Consider the following 15,449-nt stretch of genomic DNA (forward strand, 5'->3'; position numbering starts at 1 on the left):
AGATCACTGCGTTGAGAAACATGTGATGGTGTCTCCGCAGTGTTGGATGTTGATCTCCATGAGGTCACTCATCCTTATGTTCATAGCCTTTCACTAGGCATTGCTCCTACTAGCCAGTTTCCTACTCCACACTGATGAGGGGCAATACCCCGAAACAGCTGTCTGTGGATGGATACCATGTTTTGGCATAGGTGGTTTCCTTTATTGGAGACTGCCCTTCCCGTGGTTGTTCCTTCCCGGAGAAAGACCTGGCTAGTCATTGCTTGCGTTGAGAAACATGTGATGGTGTCTCCGCGGCTGTTGATTTACATGCTTTTGCATATTTCCCATAAGGGATGGGGGCAATGCTCTAGATCACTGCGTTGAGAAACATGTGATGGTGTCTCCGCAGTGTTGGATGTTGATCTCCATGAGGTCACTCATCCTTATGTTCATAGCCTTTCACTAGGCATTGCTCCTACTAGCCAGTTTCCTACTCCACACTGATGAGGGGCAATACCCCGAAACAGCTGTCTGTGGATGGATACCATGTTTTGGCATAGGTGGTTTCCTTTATTGGAGACTGCCCTTCCCGTGGTTGTTCCTTCCCGGAGAAAGACCTGGCTAGTCATTGCTTGCGTTGAGAAACATGTGATGGTGTCTCCGCGGCTGTTGATTTACATGCTTTTGCATATTTCCCATAAGGGATGGGGGCAATGCTCTAAATCACTGCGTTGAGAAACATGTGATGGTGTCTCCGCAGTGTTGGATGTTGATCTCCATGATGTCACTCATCCTTATGTTCATAGCCTTTCACTAGGCATTGCTCCTACTAGCCAGTTTCCTACTCCACACTGATGAGGGGCAATACCCCGAAACAGCTGTCTGTGGATGGATACCATGTTTTGGCATAGGTGGTTTCCTTTATTGGAGACTGCCCTTCCCGTGGTTGTTCCTTCCCGGGGAAAGACCTGGCTAGTCATTGCTTGCGTTGAGAAACATGTGATGGTGTCTCCGCGGCTGTTGATTTACATGCTTTTGCATATTTCCCATAAGGGATGGGGGCAATGCTCTAGATCACTGCGTTGAGAAACGTGATGGTGTCTCCGCAGTGTTGGATGTTGATCTCCATGAGGTCACTCATCCTTATGTTCATAGCCTTTCACTAGGCATTGCTCCTACTAGCCAGTTTCCTACTCCACACTGATGAGGGGCAATACCCCGAAACAGCTGTCTGTGGATGGATACCATGTTTTGGCATAGGTGGTTTCCTTTATTGGAGACTGCCCTTCCCGTGGTTGTTCCTTCCCGGGGAAAGACCTGGCTAGTCATTGCTTGCGTTGAGAAACATGTGATGGTGTCTCCGCGGCTGTTGATTTACATGCTTTTGCATATTTCCCATAAGGGATGGGGGCAATGCTCTAGATCACTGCGTTGAGAAACATGTGATGGTGTCTCCGCAGTGTTGGATGTTGATCTCCATGAGGTCACTCATCCTTATGTTCATAGCCTTTCACTAGGCATTGCTCCTACTAGCCAGTTTCCTACTCCACACTGATGAGGGGCAATACCCCGAAACAGCTGTCTGTGGATGGATACCATGTTTTGGCATAGGTGGTTTCCTTTATTGGAGACTGCCCTTCCCGTGGTTGTTCCTTCCCGGAGAAAGACCTGGCTAGTCATTGCTTGCGTTGAGAAACATGTGATGGTGTCTCCGCGGCTGTTGATTTACATGCTTTTGCATATTTCCCATAAGGGATGGGGGCAATGCTCTAGATCACTGCGTTGAGAAACATGTGATGGTGTCTCCGCAGTGTTGGATGTTGATCTCCATGAGGTCACTCATCCTTATGTTCATAGCCTTTCACTAGGCATTGCTCCTACTAGCCAGTTTCCTACTCCACACTGATGAGGGGCAATACCCCGAAACAGCTGTCTGTGGATGGATACCATGTTTTGGCATAGGTGGTTTCCTTTATTGGAGACTGCCCTTCCCGTGGTTGTTCCTTCCCGGGGAAAGACCTGGCTAGTCATTGCTTGCGTTGAGAAACATGTGATGGTGTCTCCGCGGCTGTTGATTTACATGCTTTTGCATATTTCCCATAAGGGATGGGGGCAATGCTCTAGATCACTGCGTTGAGAAACATGTGATGGTGTCTCCGCAGTGTTGGATGTTGATCTCCATGAGGTCACTCATCCTTATGTTCATAGCCTTTCACTAGGCATTGCTCCTACTAGCCAGTTTCCTACTCCACACTGATGAGGGGCAATACCCCGAAACAGCTGTCTGTGGATGGATACCATGTTTTGGCATAGGTGGTTTCCTTTATTGGAGACTGCCCTTCCCGTGGTTGTTCCTTCCCGGGGAAAGACCTGGCTAGTCATTGCTTGCGTTGAGAAACATGTGATGGTGTCTCCGCGGCTGTTGATTTACATGCTTTTGCATATTTCCCATAAGGGATGGGGGCAATGCTCTAGATCACTGCGTTGAGAAACATGTGATGGTGTCTCCGCAGTGTTGGATGTTGATCTCCATGAGGTCACTCATCCTTATGTTCATAAATTTTTAATTCTGACCAGTGTCACTTTATGGGGTAATAACTCTGGAACGCTTCAACAAATCCCAGTGATTTTGAGAATGTTTTTTCGTGGCACATGATTATTTCTGATAATGGTAAATTTAGGTCGATATGTTTTGTGTTTATTTATAGAAAATATCAGAAATTTGAAAAACTTGACATTTTCAAACTTTGAATGATTATCCCTTTAATTCAGATAGTCATACCACAGAAAACCATTAATAAATAACATTTCCCTTATGTCTGCTTTACATCAGCACCATTTTTATAATGTTATTTTATTTTATTAGCCATTTAGGAGGTTTAAAACTGTAGCAGCAATTTTTCCTCTTTTTTTCCAAAAAATTTACAAAATTTATTTTTTTGTGGGACTTATCCAGTTTTCAAGGCACTTTGGGGTCCTATATATTGGAAAACCTCCAAAAGTGATACCATTTTAAAAACGGAACCCTCCCGACATATTTAAAACTGCTGTCAGGTAGTTTATTAAGTGATAAGACCGGAATGAAGAAATGTATTTTTACCACCTAAATGTTGCTAACTTCTGAACAGGTCACTATAGCCAGCAGACTCGAAGGCCGCTATCTGGCCCTGAATTGCCATGGCAAATATCAGGACGACATGATCATGATCTCAGGGTGCCCATGTGATTAAATCTTTTAACCATTTCTATGATGTAGTCACTATTGACAGGAGCAACTAAGGGGTTAAACAGATATGGACGGTGCAAACACTGATGCGGCTGATGCAGCAAGTTGTCAGCTGTAGTGGACAGCCGACAGCTGCTGGGTTGTCGCCTGTATGGGGAGGCTATTCTCTTATCTCAGGTCAGTAAAAAGACGTATTGGTGGTCATTAAAGGGATAAAGGGGTTTCCCCATGAACAAAGTTAATTTTATTTAATAGATTTTGGAATAATAATAATTTCCACAATTGGATGTCTTAAAAAAAAAAAAAAAAAAAAAAAAAAAAAATGTTCCTGTGCTGAGATAATCTTATAAATGTGCCCCTGCTGTGTGCACTGTGTAATGGCCGTGTCTGACCGTGCAGAAACATGGTCTGATCATACCACAGCTCCTGGGCAGGAGACGAAAGTAGTATACAGACAGGACAGCATGGGGTCAGCCAATATTAGTCTAAGGCTACTTTCACATTTCCGGATTTTAAATCCGGCGGGCTGCGGCGAAAAGTTGTCAAACCTGATCCGGTAGGAGCCGCAGCCCGCCGGATCATCTGTTTTTGCCGGATACGGTGCAGGAGAGGGAGAGGGAGAGAGAGTCTTCGCGCATGCGCTCTGCAAAAAAGCGGTCCGGCGCTGTCAAAAAACGTTGCATGGAACGTTTTTTTGCAGACGCCGGACAGGCATTTTTTGCCATTTCCGGCTAAAGCCGGACACGCCGCATGGCCATCAGGCGCAATGCGGCGATAATGTAAGTCTATGGGAAAAAAGCCGGATCCGGTGGCAGCAGGCGCCGGATCCGGTTTTTCCATTTTTCGCCGCATCGCGCCTGATGCTTCAAAATGGAAATGTGAAAGTAGCCTAATATGTAGGGGGCCTTACCTGTGAAGACTGATGTCTTGTGATGTAATCCATGGTCAGGTTTATCAGGTGGCAGCACTGTGTTACAAGGGAGCGATCACCTTCTCTGGTGTCATTAGGACTTAAGTGAAAGCCTGACCCAACTCATCAGTGATTCAGGGAGCTGCTAAATTAAAGTTTCTGACACATGAATCATTCATGGACTCTTCTCTCCTCTATTTATAGACGTAGCTGATAACTCATTATCGCACTCGGCTTTATGTCAAGCTGTGAAACCCTGGTGGTTGTGCTGCTGCAGAACCTCTTGGGACACATCACATCTTTCATGTTTTTCCGCTAGGGAAAAGAGAAGATAAAGTAAAAGTGATCCCAGATGTTTTAGTGCTGTTCTCTGTGGAGACGAGAGAATTATCTGGTGGTGTTAAAATGCTGGTGGCATAGAGGCGAGCACTGCCAGTCTGGAAAGTACAGGATCAAAACCATTTATGCAAAAAGTATGTAGAGTGTCCGCAAAATAGTAAGCCTGCAGCGACCGGCTAATGCAGTGTTACCGCTTGTACAGTCCCTCTGCTCTGCCGTCTTTTAGTGTAGCGTGTATTAGGGTTTCCTTTTCAGGTTTTCCAGCATGTGCCTGCCATTGTTTTAGTTCACTTCTTGTACCGAGACCTCGGAGAGCAGGAGGAGGGAAGAGCAAGAGGCCGAGCAACTCCATCCTCCTCACCTTTTTACCTCAGAATTGAGAATTTTGGCAAAGCAAGAAGCAGATTTCCTTCATAAGATACATTACAAAGTTGCTTATTTTCATGTGTACTATTAATTTATGAAACAATTAAAACGACGGTTACTCTTTAAGCGATTTTGGTACATATAAGGGTCCTCTGTTTCGATGAATGGCGTGCACTGCTTTGACTATAGAGGGAAGAGAGAGAGCTTACTTTAAGTTCTGGTGGAAAGGGAGCAGCAGGGTGGTAGCCATTACCGTGACTTTTTATAGAAAAGAATGTGTCAGGATTAAAAACCCAGCAGCTCTTGTGCGCCAGGCAGCAGCTCTTCCACCTGAGCTATTCACCTCGCTGGCAGTTCCTTACTAACCCAGATACTAGTACCTCTTGTTGTTACTGATTGTTTCCACACTAATCATCCCTGTGATCTCCTGATTGAACATTCTACTTAAACCTGGCTCTACACTTTCTTCCTTGCGAAATTATTGAGCTCCCAGCCTTTAGGCAAGCTTCTTTCCACCTGCTGCTTATCCTCAAGATTATACTGCCGCTACCGTGTTCCGACCTCCGGCTACTGCTGACTACGCAACCTGCTGATCTTTAACTATACTTCTGCTTCCGTGTGCCAAATTCTCGCTATTCCTGACTACGCTAGCTGACGGTGCTGCCCTTAGTGTTTGCAATATCACTACTCCAACTTGGATCAGTCTATAAGAAGATGGCTTGTTATGGCTGCTGGGAGGAAAGGGCCTTGTGGCTGCATGCGCACTAGGACTCTTTGTACTCGTTCAGAATTTATGCTCTGTTTTTGATATGTAAAATGGTGTATGATCGTAGATTTGGGGGCTTTTTGATCTAATTGGAGTAATTGATGCTTGACTTAAGGTACTGTCACACTTAGCGATGTACCAGCGATCCCGACCAGCGATATGATGCGGTCAGGATCGCTGGTACATCGCTAAGTGGTCGCTAGTGAGCTGCCACACAGGCAGATCTCACCAGCGACATTGCTGGGGACGGGGGTCGCTACTTACCTCTCACACTAGGCGATCCTGCGTCCTCCCGCCCGGCTCCACGCGTCGCTCGTCTCTCCACAGGAAGCGCCGCAGGAAGCTGACGACGAGAAACAGTCCTGGACGTTCTCGCGCGATCAGCGATAACCAGCGGGGGAGCGGTCGGAGGTAAGTATCACACACGGCGATATCGCTAGCAATATCGCTATAACGTCACAAGTTATAGCGATATTGCTAGCGATATCGCTTAGTGTGACATGCCCTTTAGAAGTACTGAGAGCCTCTACTATGGGATAGTCAAAAAAACCTACTGATAAGGGGGCAGAAACCTGTTGGAGGAGACTTTGGTTTAACTTTTGGGGAATGTAAGAATGGGGACCTGCTTTATTTTGTAGGATCCCTCCTCTTTATCTCATGGACAGAAATTTATCGGACTGGCCACCACGCAGTATTACAAAACCGCGCTGCCCGCAGCTTCCTTCTGCAAAGTTCTCTTTGCTGCCAGTGGGACCTGACGCAATCATCTGATCGCTCCCAGTGACCTCAGTATGAAAGGCTTTTCTCCGACAGTTTTACTCTAGTCCTGCTTCCACAGGTGATGGCTAACTGGTCTTTTATTTTACTGCTACTTACCTATTGTCTGAGAGCCCCTTCCTAAACTCTGCTGCCTCTTATTGGTATGTGTTACAAGAACTCTCTAAAGTCCCTGTTGACTCTGAGAATGAATCTTTTTATGAATGGTTTCGGAATTGAATAGACCAATTTTCTTTTCTTTTTTTCAATTTGCACCAGAGACATTCTGTGCCAGATTCTCCCACCATAAATTGGAAGTACTCTCTCCGCTGAAAGGCAGGCTAGGAACAAAAGCCGCTGCTGTGTCTGCTCAGGATCTCTTCCTAAAGTGTAATTTAATGCCATTCACAGCACGTCTATGGCTTCAGATGCATTGCATTATGCTAAATGACGAATTGGCATTTTACAAGCATATTTTGGGTTCCTATTGGGAAAATGAAATGCATAATAGTCTACATATAATAACTCAATGATGGATGTTCTCACAGATGGACAGGAAGGAATATTGTTATTATGTATTAAAAGAATGCACCGAATGACAATAATGTATGGCGGCTTCAGAACGCCTGTGCTCGGATGCTCTAAACTTTTGTTATCAAGTGTGTTTCCTGGCATTCTGTGCCAATGAGCGGAGAGGTGTCAGCATATTATACCTATACAAATGGAGGTAATGTGCTCTGCTCTTTCCATTATCCTGCATTCTTTCTCTTCTTTCCTATATTCCCAGTGAATATGCGAGGATGAGGTGATTACATGTGATTTTAAGTTGCTGATATGACTAGTGTAATTTTATATTATCCACAATTTGAAAAAAAAAAATCATATGAATGTAGTAAGTATGACTCATCCTCTTAAAGAGTAACTGGATTTTTTAAAAATAATTTTGTCCTAAATGGAAAGTTATGAAATATGCCAATCTTTCTGTAAAAAAAAAAAGTGCAAGTGACATCCAATCTCCTGCAGTTTCCCATTCTGTTTACCTGCCTTTGGCTACAGTGACATCATAACTTATTCATTTGGAGTACAGATGATGGCAGTGAAAGAGTCGGCACCTGTGTCCTTCTTGAGTGTCCCGATAAGCACAGCAATCTCTTCCAGCAGCTTGTCCCTAGAGAGAGGCAGGTGCTGACCCTTTTACTGCCATCATCTGTACGTCAAACAAGAACGTTTTGTTATCAATGCAGCTGAAGGCTGGCAAATAGACTGGGGAAAAGCGTTTGTTTGAAAACCGCATACTGCATTATTAGCAAGAAATAATCTTGCTAAAAAATGTGGGCGTCTTATATTACAGAAGCAACTTTTTTGTGATGGAGGAGAAGAAGAGTCCTTCTCGGTCATAGAGAGAACTGCTCTCTACTCCTCCCCCATACTGATCTATGTGATCGGTGCAGAGCAGGAGAGGAAGCTGTCGGGAGTAAATCCAGGACTTTTCTGGTCAATTGATCAATTGCATGCCTGAAAGGAACTGCAAGATGTGGTAATGTATACAGTGCGTCTGTGTATAAATGTGCATATGTGCAGAGCTGTGTGCATGTGAGTGGAGATGTGTGTATCTGTAAATATGCATATGTAGCAGAGCTGTGTGCAAGTAAGTGTGTATCTGTAAATATGCATATGTAGCAGAGCTGTGTGTATCTGTAAATATGCGTATGTAGCAGAGCTGTGTGCATGTAAGTGTATCTGTAAATATGCGTATGTAGCAGAGCTGTGTGCATGTAAGTGTGTATCTGTAAATATGCATATGTAGCAGAGCTGTGTGCATGTAAGTGTACCTGTAAATATGCATATGTAGCAGAGCTGTGTGCATGTAAGTGTACCTGTAAATATGCATATGTAGCAGAGCTGTGTGCATGTAAGTGTGTATCTGTAAATATGCATATGTAGCAGAGCTGTGTGCATGTAAGTGTGTATCTGTAAATATGCATAATGTAGCAGAACTGTGTGTGTATGTAAATGCGCATGTATCAGAGCTGTGTGGCTATAAATGTGCATTGTCTACTGGGCTTGACCCACAGATTTATCATACTTTATAAGACAACAGGAATCTACACCAGTCCTTGACGGAAGCACATTTCTAGAGACCACAGCAAAATTAATTCGGAGTCTCGCCTCTCTTTAATCTAGTGTACTCTTCATCAAGCCTAGTGTACAAAATGCCAGTCTTGGTGAGACTGGGCCATAGAATCCTTTTTTCTCCTTCGTCTCATTGGGGGACACAGAGACTGTGGGGGACACAGAGACTGTGGGTGTGTGCTACTGCCGTCTGGAGGCCGACACTAAGTGTTAAAAAAAAAAAACAAGTTAGCTCCTCCTCCGCCGCATACACCCTCGCCCCGATAGCGGGCGGAAACCAGTTTTTGCTTAGTGTCTGATGGAGGCACACGCAGTCTGGGTCTTTCCAGACTATTTTTTTTTTTTAACATTTTCTTGCTATGAAGAGGAGACAGGGGCGACGGACCCTATTGAAAGGGTCCGATCTCCCCCAAACATCAACGGGCGAGCACGCGCGAGTATTCCTCCACGTATCCTTTCCCGCACCGAGGGACATCTCTGGGACTTTTCCCCAGACATCTATTTTTTCTTTTTTATTTTAAAGAAGATATGACAGGGGCAACGCATCCTATTGAAAGGATCCGATTTCCCCAAACCAGCAACGGGCGACCACGTGCGAGTGTCCCTCCACGTTCCCTCTCCCGCGACGTGGGACAATATGCCAGACTTAGCCCTGTCCACCCCTAGGTAGCGAAACCATGGGCTTGCACAGAGGCACAAGACTAGTCTGTGCGGCCCCACGGCTACACCAATCAGGTACTGCGTGGTGGCGGACGGTCCCTCTCCTCGCCCAGCCAAGGCGGACAGAGCTAGGGTGCCTGCACCGTCCGAAAATATGGGTTACCTCACAGCACAGGGGCAAGGGTAAGCAGGGCTCCTGGGCAGCGGGAGGTTTCCAGTCCAGGGCTGCGGCGTACTCTCCAGGGGCTGGAGCGGCTCCCCTCTCCTGCCTGCAGGCAGAGCAGGAGGGCTTCTTCGGCGCGGCAGGGGCAGCGGCATGTTCCCCTTCTCCCTCGCCACGGCGCTCGGCAGTGGCCGGGCGGGGGAAGGAGCGCGCCGGGCTGAGTAGGCGCCGTGTACAGTGCCAGTTCCAGGGCGAGGAGGTCGCAGGGAAGAGGGCTCAAATTTAGCCAACGGCTTCGGCCTAGGCCGCGGGGGAAGGCCCGCCCCCCCGGTGCGGCGGGCGGGCAGGGCCGAAAGTTAGCCCGCGGCTTGCGGCCTAGGTTGCGGCCTAGGCTGCGGGGAAGGCCCGCCCCCCGGTGCGGCGGGCGGGCAGGCCTGAAATTTAGTCCGCGGTGTTGGCCTAGGACGCAGGGGGAAGGTCCGCCCCCCAGCGTGACGTCGGGTCCGGCGCCTGCCCCCCAACGCGACGTCAGACCAGTGCCGCCCCTGGATACTGGGCGGGTGCTGGATAAAATGGAGGCCCCGGCGTCAGAATGGGGTAGGCCGCGGTCAGGAAGCATCGCAGCCTACCCAGGGAGACAGCAGCTGGGAGCCTCCAGACGGCAGTCGAGCAGCAGCACAGGAGCACGGGGAGACAGCAGGAGCTCGGGTAAGTGCGATCCCGTCTTGGCCACACTAGGGCAGGTTGTCCTCCTTCTCCTCATACCCCTGGATGCCATAAAAAAAAGAAAAAAGGAAAAGATATAATATTTAGAAAAAGGTTTTTTTCTGGCCGTTGGTTCCGCAGTATGTCTGGAAAAGGGAAGAAACACACCTTCCTTTATACCGCATGCATTTCCTGTGGGGCTGTGTTCACGCGAGCGCAGACTATTAAGATATGTGAGGCCTGTAGTTCCGAACGCGCCCAGGAGCCCTCCCCGCCAACAGAGCCTAGGGGGTCGGAGCCCCCGGAATGGGCGTTATCGCTATCTCGGTCTATGGCTTCACTTACGAAGGCGATCGAGACCCTTCAGGCCCCGGATAGGGGTAGAGACAACGGCTCTCCGGTTTGGGAAGGTTCATCCACCTCACATGAGCCGCCGGCCTGCAGGGGCCGTACCCTCGCTAAGGAGACGTACAGGGAAAGAACCCATATGGCGTCTCCGGGCCCCTCCGGTGCTTCGGCATCTGTGAGTGCGGCGTCTCGCTCTCCATCACCATTGTCTGAGAGCGAGCAGAGTTCGGATGAGGACAGGCAGGAAGCCTTGGATCTGGATATTCCCGGGTGCCGGGAGACAGTGGACAGTCTCATTGAGGCCGTCAATCAGACTCTTGGTATTGAGGAGGACGTCTCCCTGACCGCAGGGCATAAGATATCTTTTAAAAAGGCCAGGCGCCCACATAGGGTGTTTAGCACCCATCCAGCATTCGAGGACACGGTACAGCGGCACAGGGAACGCCCAGACAAGCGTTTTTCAGGGCAGAAAACGCTAGAGACAAGGTACCCGTTTGCACCAGAGTTCTGTAAAGAGTGGGCAGAATCTCCGATTGTGGATCCCCCAGTGTCACGCCTGGCTTCAAGATCGTTGTTGTCGGTGCCTAGTGGTTCTTTCATTAAGGACCCCAAGGATCGGCTCATAGAGGGTCTAGCCCGCTCGGTGTATGAGGCATCGGGGTCAGCGCTTTTGCCTTCTTTCACAGCAACATGGGTGGCCAAGGCCATGATGTCGTGGTCGGAGTCTTTGAACAAGGTCCTGCAGGACAGAGACTTGCCGGTAGAGGTGTCTGAGATAGCAAATCAGATCTCGATGGCAGGAGACTATCTAATTAATGCATCCTTGGATGCGGCTAATTGCGCGGCGCTAGCCGCAGCAAACGCTATCGCCATTAGGAGAGCCTTGTGGCTAAGGCTATGGCGGGCCGATTCGATTTCTAAAAAGTCGTTAACATCTCTGCCTTATCAGGGTAATCGGCTTTTTGGGGAGAAGCTAGACAAGCCCATTTCAGTTGCCACAGGGGGAAAGAGTAGCTTTCTCCCACAGCAGAAGACCAGACCGCCCTTTCGTCAACCACAGGCGCGCTTTCGAGCATTTCACACCCCAGGATGGGCATCAGCGGCCGGTTCTACTGCCCCGGCTCGTCGCAACCAAGACAGAGAGTGCCAGGTCACGTATAGAGCCAACCCGCTGGGGAGGATGCGGGGCCGTCCACCCAGGTCAAGGGGAGCTAGGTCTCAGAGGCCCTCTACAAAATGACTTGAGGCATCAGGTACCCGAGGACAGCAGAGTAGGCGGTCGTCTGCTCAGGTTCCGCCACGTCTGGGTCGAGGTGGCACACGACGCATGGGTGGCGGAATTGGTGTCATTCGGGTACAAAATAGAGTTTATCGGACACCCGCCAAGGAGATTTTTTCAATCCCGTCTTCCCAAATTGCAATCCCAGGCAGAGGCATTGCTAGGGGCCATCAGGATTCTTCTGCACAACAGGGTCATTATCCCGGTACCAGAGGGCGAAGAGACCCAGGGATTTTATTCCAACCTGTTCGCAGTCCCCAAGAAGGACGGAACAGTAAGACCGGTTTTGGACCTAAAGCTCTTAAACGGGTTCATCAGGGTCAGGCACTTTCGGATGGAATCCCTCCGGTCAGTGATATCGGCCATGGAGCAGGGAGAGTATTTGGCCTCAATCGATGTTCAGGTTGCCTACCTGCACATCCCTATTTTTCCTCCGCAGCAGAAGTTCCTTCGTTTTGCGATAAATGGCCGGCATTTCCAGTTTGTGGCTCTGCCGTTCGGGTTGGCCATGGCACCCAGGGTTTTCACGAAAGTGATGGCGGTCGTTATGGCCATTCTTCATTTTCGGGGCATAGTAGTGCTGCCATACTTGGACGACCTGTTAGGCTACTTTCACACATCAGTTTTTGTGCATCAGGCGCGATGCGGCGAAAAGTGTAAAAACCGGATCCGGCGCCTGTTGCCACCGGATCCGTTTTTTTCCCCATAGAGTTTCATTATCGCCGCATCGCGCCTGATGCCTATGCGGCGTATCCGGCTTTTGCCAGATCCGGCAAAAACAGCCGGTCCGGCGTCTGGAAAAAACGTTTTCTGCAACGTTTTTTCTCAGCGCCGGACCGGCTTTTTCCACAGCGCATGCCCGGACTCTGTGAATGTTAACCCCACAAGTGCCCGGTGAGAGAGAGAGAGAGAGATCTCTCTCTGTCACCCAGACACTTGTGAGAGATCTCTCTCGCCGGGCACTTGTGGGGTTAACACTCACAGTGTCTGGGTGAGAGAGAGAGATCTCTGTGGGGTTAACCCCACAAGTGCCCGGCAAGAGAGAGAGATTCTCTCGCCCGGACACTGAGTGTTAACCCCACATGTCTCTCTCTCTCCAACCCCCTCTCCTCTCCCCTCCCCTCTCCTCTCCCCTCCCCTCTCCTCTCCCCTCCCCTCTCCTCTCCCCTCCCCTCTCCTCTCCTACCCTCCCCTCACCTCCCTTTCAGCAGCTGTCTCTCTCAGCGGCTGTCTCTGTCCACCTCCTGCTGCGGCTCCTTTAAATCACGTCCGAGCCGTATCAGACGCCGCACACACATCCGGTGTCACGGCTGCAGGCCGGATCCTGCGGCCCGGCTTTTCGCCGCACGCCGCCGGACCCCACACACCGGATGTGTGAAAGTAGCCTTAGTGAAAGGATCGTCTTTTCAGGCTTGCGAGGAGAATGTCGGCATTACGCTGGATACCCTATCCCGCCTGGGATGGTTAGTCAATGGGAAGAAGTCATGTCTTACCCCGGCTCAGAGGATTCCATTCCTAGGGATGATTTTCGCACACTTCCCAAGGGTTGGTAATTCTCCCTCGAGACAAGGCCCAGGCTCTCCGGCGAGGGGTTCGGAGTCTTCAGCGGCCAGGCCCTCACACGATTCGATTTGGGATGAGGGTGCTAGGGAGGATGGTAGCAGCAATAGAAGCAATCCCGTTTGCGCAGTTTCATCTTCGCCCCCTGCAGCATGCTCTTTTGGCAGCATGGGACAGGAGTCCTTTCTCCCTGGATCATCAGTGCAGGTTGTCCTTTCAGGTCCGGCGGGCACTGCAATGGTGGACGCGCGACTCCTCTCCTTCAGGGGAAACCCTTTCCTCCAGATCAATGGTTGGTGGTCACAACCGACGCAAGTCTTCTCGGTTGGGGAGCAGTGTTTCGTCATCACACAGCACAGGGGCAGTGGTCTCCCCAGGAGGCCCTTCTGCCGATCAACTTGTTGGAGATTCGAGCAGTGCAGTTGGCGTTGCAGCATTTTCAGCACTGGCTAGTGGGTCGCCCAGGCCGGGTCCAGTCAGACAACGCCACGGTAGTGGCGTATGTGAATCACCATGGAGGCACGCGCAGCAGGGCAGCCATGCGCGAGATAGAACACGTACTCCGTTAGGCCGAGAGGCACCACTCAGTAATTTCAGCGGTCCATATACCAGGCATGGAAAATTGGGCAGCAGATTTCCTGAGTCAGCAGGGGGTCGCGGCCGGAGAATGGTCCCTGCACCCCGAGGTTTTCCAGCAGATTTGCCAACGGTGGGGAACTCCGGACGTGGATCTGATGGCTTCCAGAGAGAACGCCAAATTAGACAGGTTTGTGGCCCGGTCTCAGGACCCGCGAGCGATTGCAGCGGATGCATTGGTTCTTCCATGGAGCCAGTTTCGGCTCCCGTACCTTTTTCCCCCTCTGCCTCTTCTCCCGAGGGTAATCAGGAAGATCAAGAGGGAGAGGGTTCCGGCAATTCTGCTGGCCCCAGACTGGCCCCGTCGAGCCTGGTACGCGGATCTGATACAGCTCCTCGCAGACGTGCCATGGCGTCTACCGGAACGGCCAGACTTACTGTCCCAGGGGCCGATCTACCACCCGAACTTAGGGGCCCTGTGTTTGACGGCATGGCCGTTGAGTCCTGGGTCCTGACCCAGGCGGGGTTTGGGCGTGAGGTGGTAGCCACGATGATTAACGCCAGGAAGCCGGCCTCAGCGAGGATCTATCATGGTACTTGGAAGGTTTTCTTTCTCTGGTGTCGAGAGCACGGGGTTGCGCCTTTGGCCTTCTCGGTTCCCAACATTCTGGCCTTTCTGCAGTCAGGCCTGGACGCAGGTTTGGCTCCGAGTTCCCTGAGGAGACAGATCTCGGCCCTGTCTGTTCTGTTCCAGCGAAAGATCGCTAGTATTATGCAGGTCAAGACTTTCATTCAGGGAGTCTCGCATCTAGTGCCTCTCTTTAGAGCTCCCTTAGACGCCTGGGACCTTAATCTGGTGCTGGGGGCCCTGCAGTAAGCTCCTTTTGAGCCATTGCAGGAGGTCAGATTGCCATACCTTACCAGGAAGGTCGTGTTTTTGGTAGCAATAACCTCTATTAGGCGGGTCTCGGAGCTGGCAGCCCTATCCTGTAGAGCCCCGCTTCTGACCTTTTTTAAGGATAAGGTAGTCTTGAGACCACCTCCGCCGTTCCTGCCGAAGGTGGTGTCCTCGTTCCATATTAATGAGGACATCGTTTTGCCTTCATTTTGTCCAGCTCCAGTACATAGAGTTGAGAAGGTGTTCCACACGCTGGACCTGGTGAGGGCCCTCAGGAGGTATGTGTCGAGGACAGCGCCTTTTCGCCAGACAGATTCTTTGTTTGTGATCCCTGAAGGGCGCAGGAAGGGGCTCGCGGCCTCACGGTCGACCATAGCCAGATGGATTCGCCTTACTATTCAAGAGGCTTACCGTGTTAGAGGCACGCCGGTTTCACCTGGAATAAGGGCGCACTCCACTCGGGCAGTGGGCGCCTCTTGGGCGCTTCGGCATCAGGCTTCGGCAGAGCAGGTATGCAAGGCGGCAACGTGGTCAAGCCTGCACACGTTCTCTAAACATTACAACGTACATACGCAGGCTTCGTCGGATTCGAGCCTGGGTAGGAGGATTCTCCAGGCAGCAGTGGCACACCTTTGAACAGGTAGGCATGCGGTGTAGATTGATGAGTTGCTCCCACCCAGGGACTGCTTTGGGACGTCCCACAGTCTCTGTGTCCCCCAATGAGACGAAGGAGAAACAGGGATTTTTGTGAGTACCAGTTGGCTTTTGTTTATTTTTGATGG

At 50.1% G+C, this 15,449-nt stretch overlaps 1 protein-coding gene across 6 annotated transcripts in view; it reads left to right on the forward strand.

Annotated features, from left to right (window-relative positions):
* LOC141051266 (solute carrier family 22 member 15-like) overlaps nucleotides 1–15,449 on the forward strand; it is a 353,709-nt gene that overhangs the window by 68,336 nt on the left and 269,924 nt on the right. The window lies entirely within an intron of this gene.

This window comes from Dendrobates tinctorius, unplaced genomic scaffold, assembly GCF_039654945.1.
Source record: "Dendrobates tinctorius isolate UK_male_01 unplaced genomic scaffold, ASM3965494v1 ptg000156l, whole genome shotgun sequence".
Taxonomy (NCBI): domain Eukaryota; kingdom Metazoa; phylum Chordata; class Amphibia; order Anura; family Dendrobatidae; genus Dendrobates; species Dendrobates tinctorius.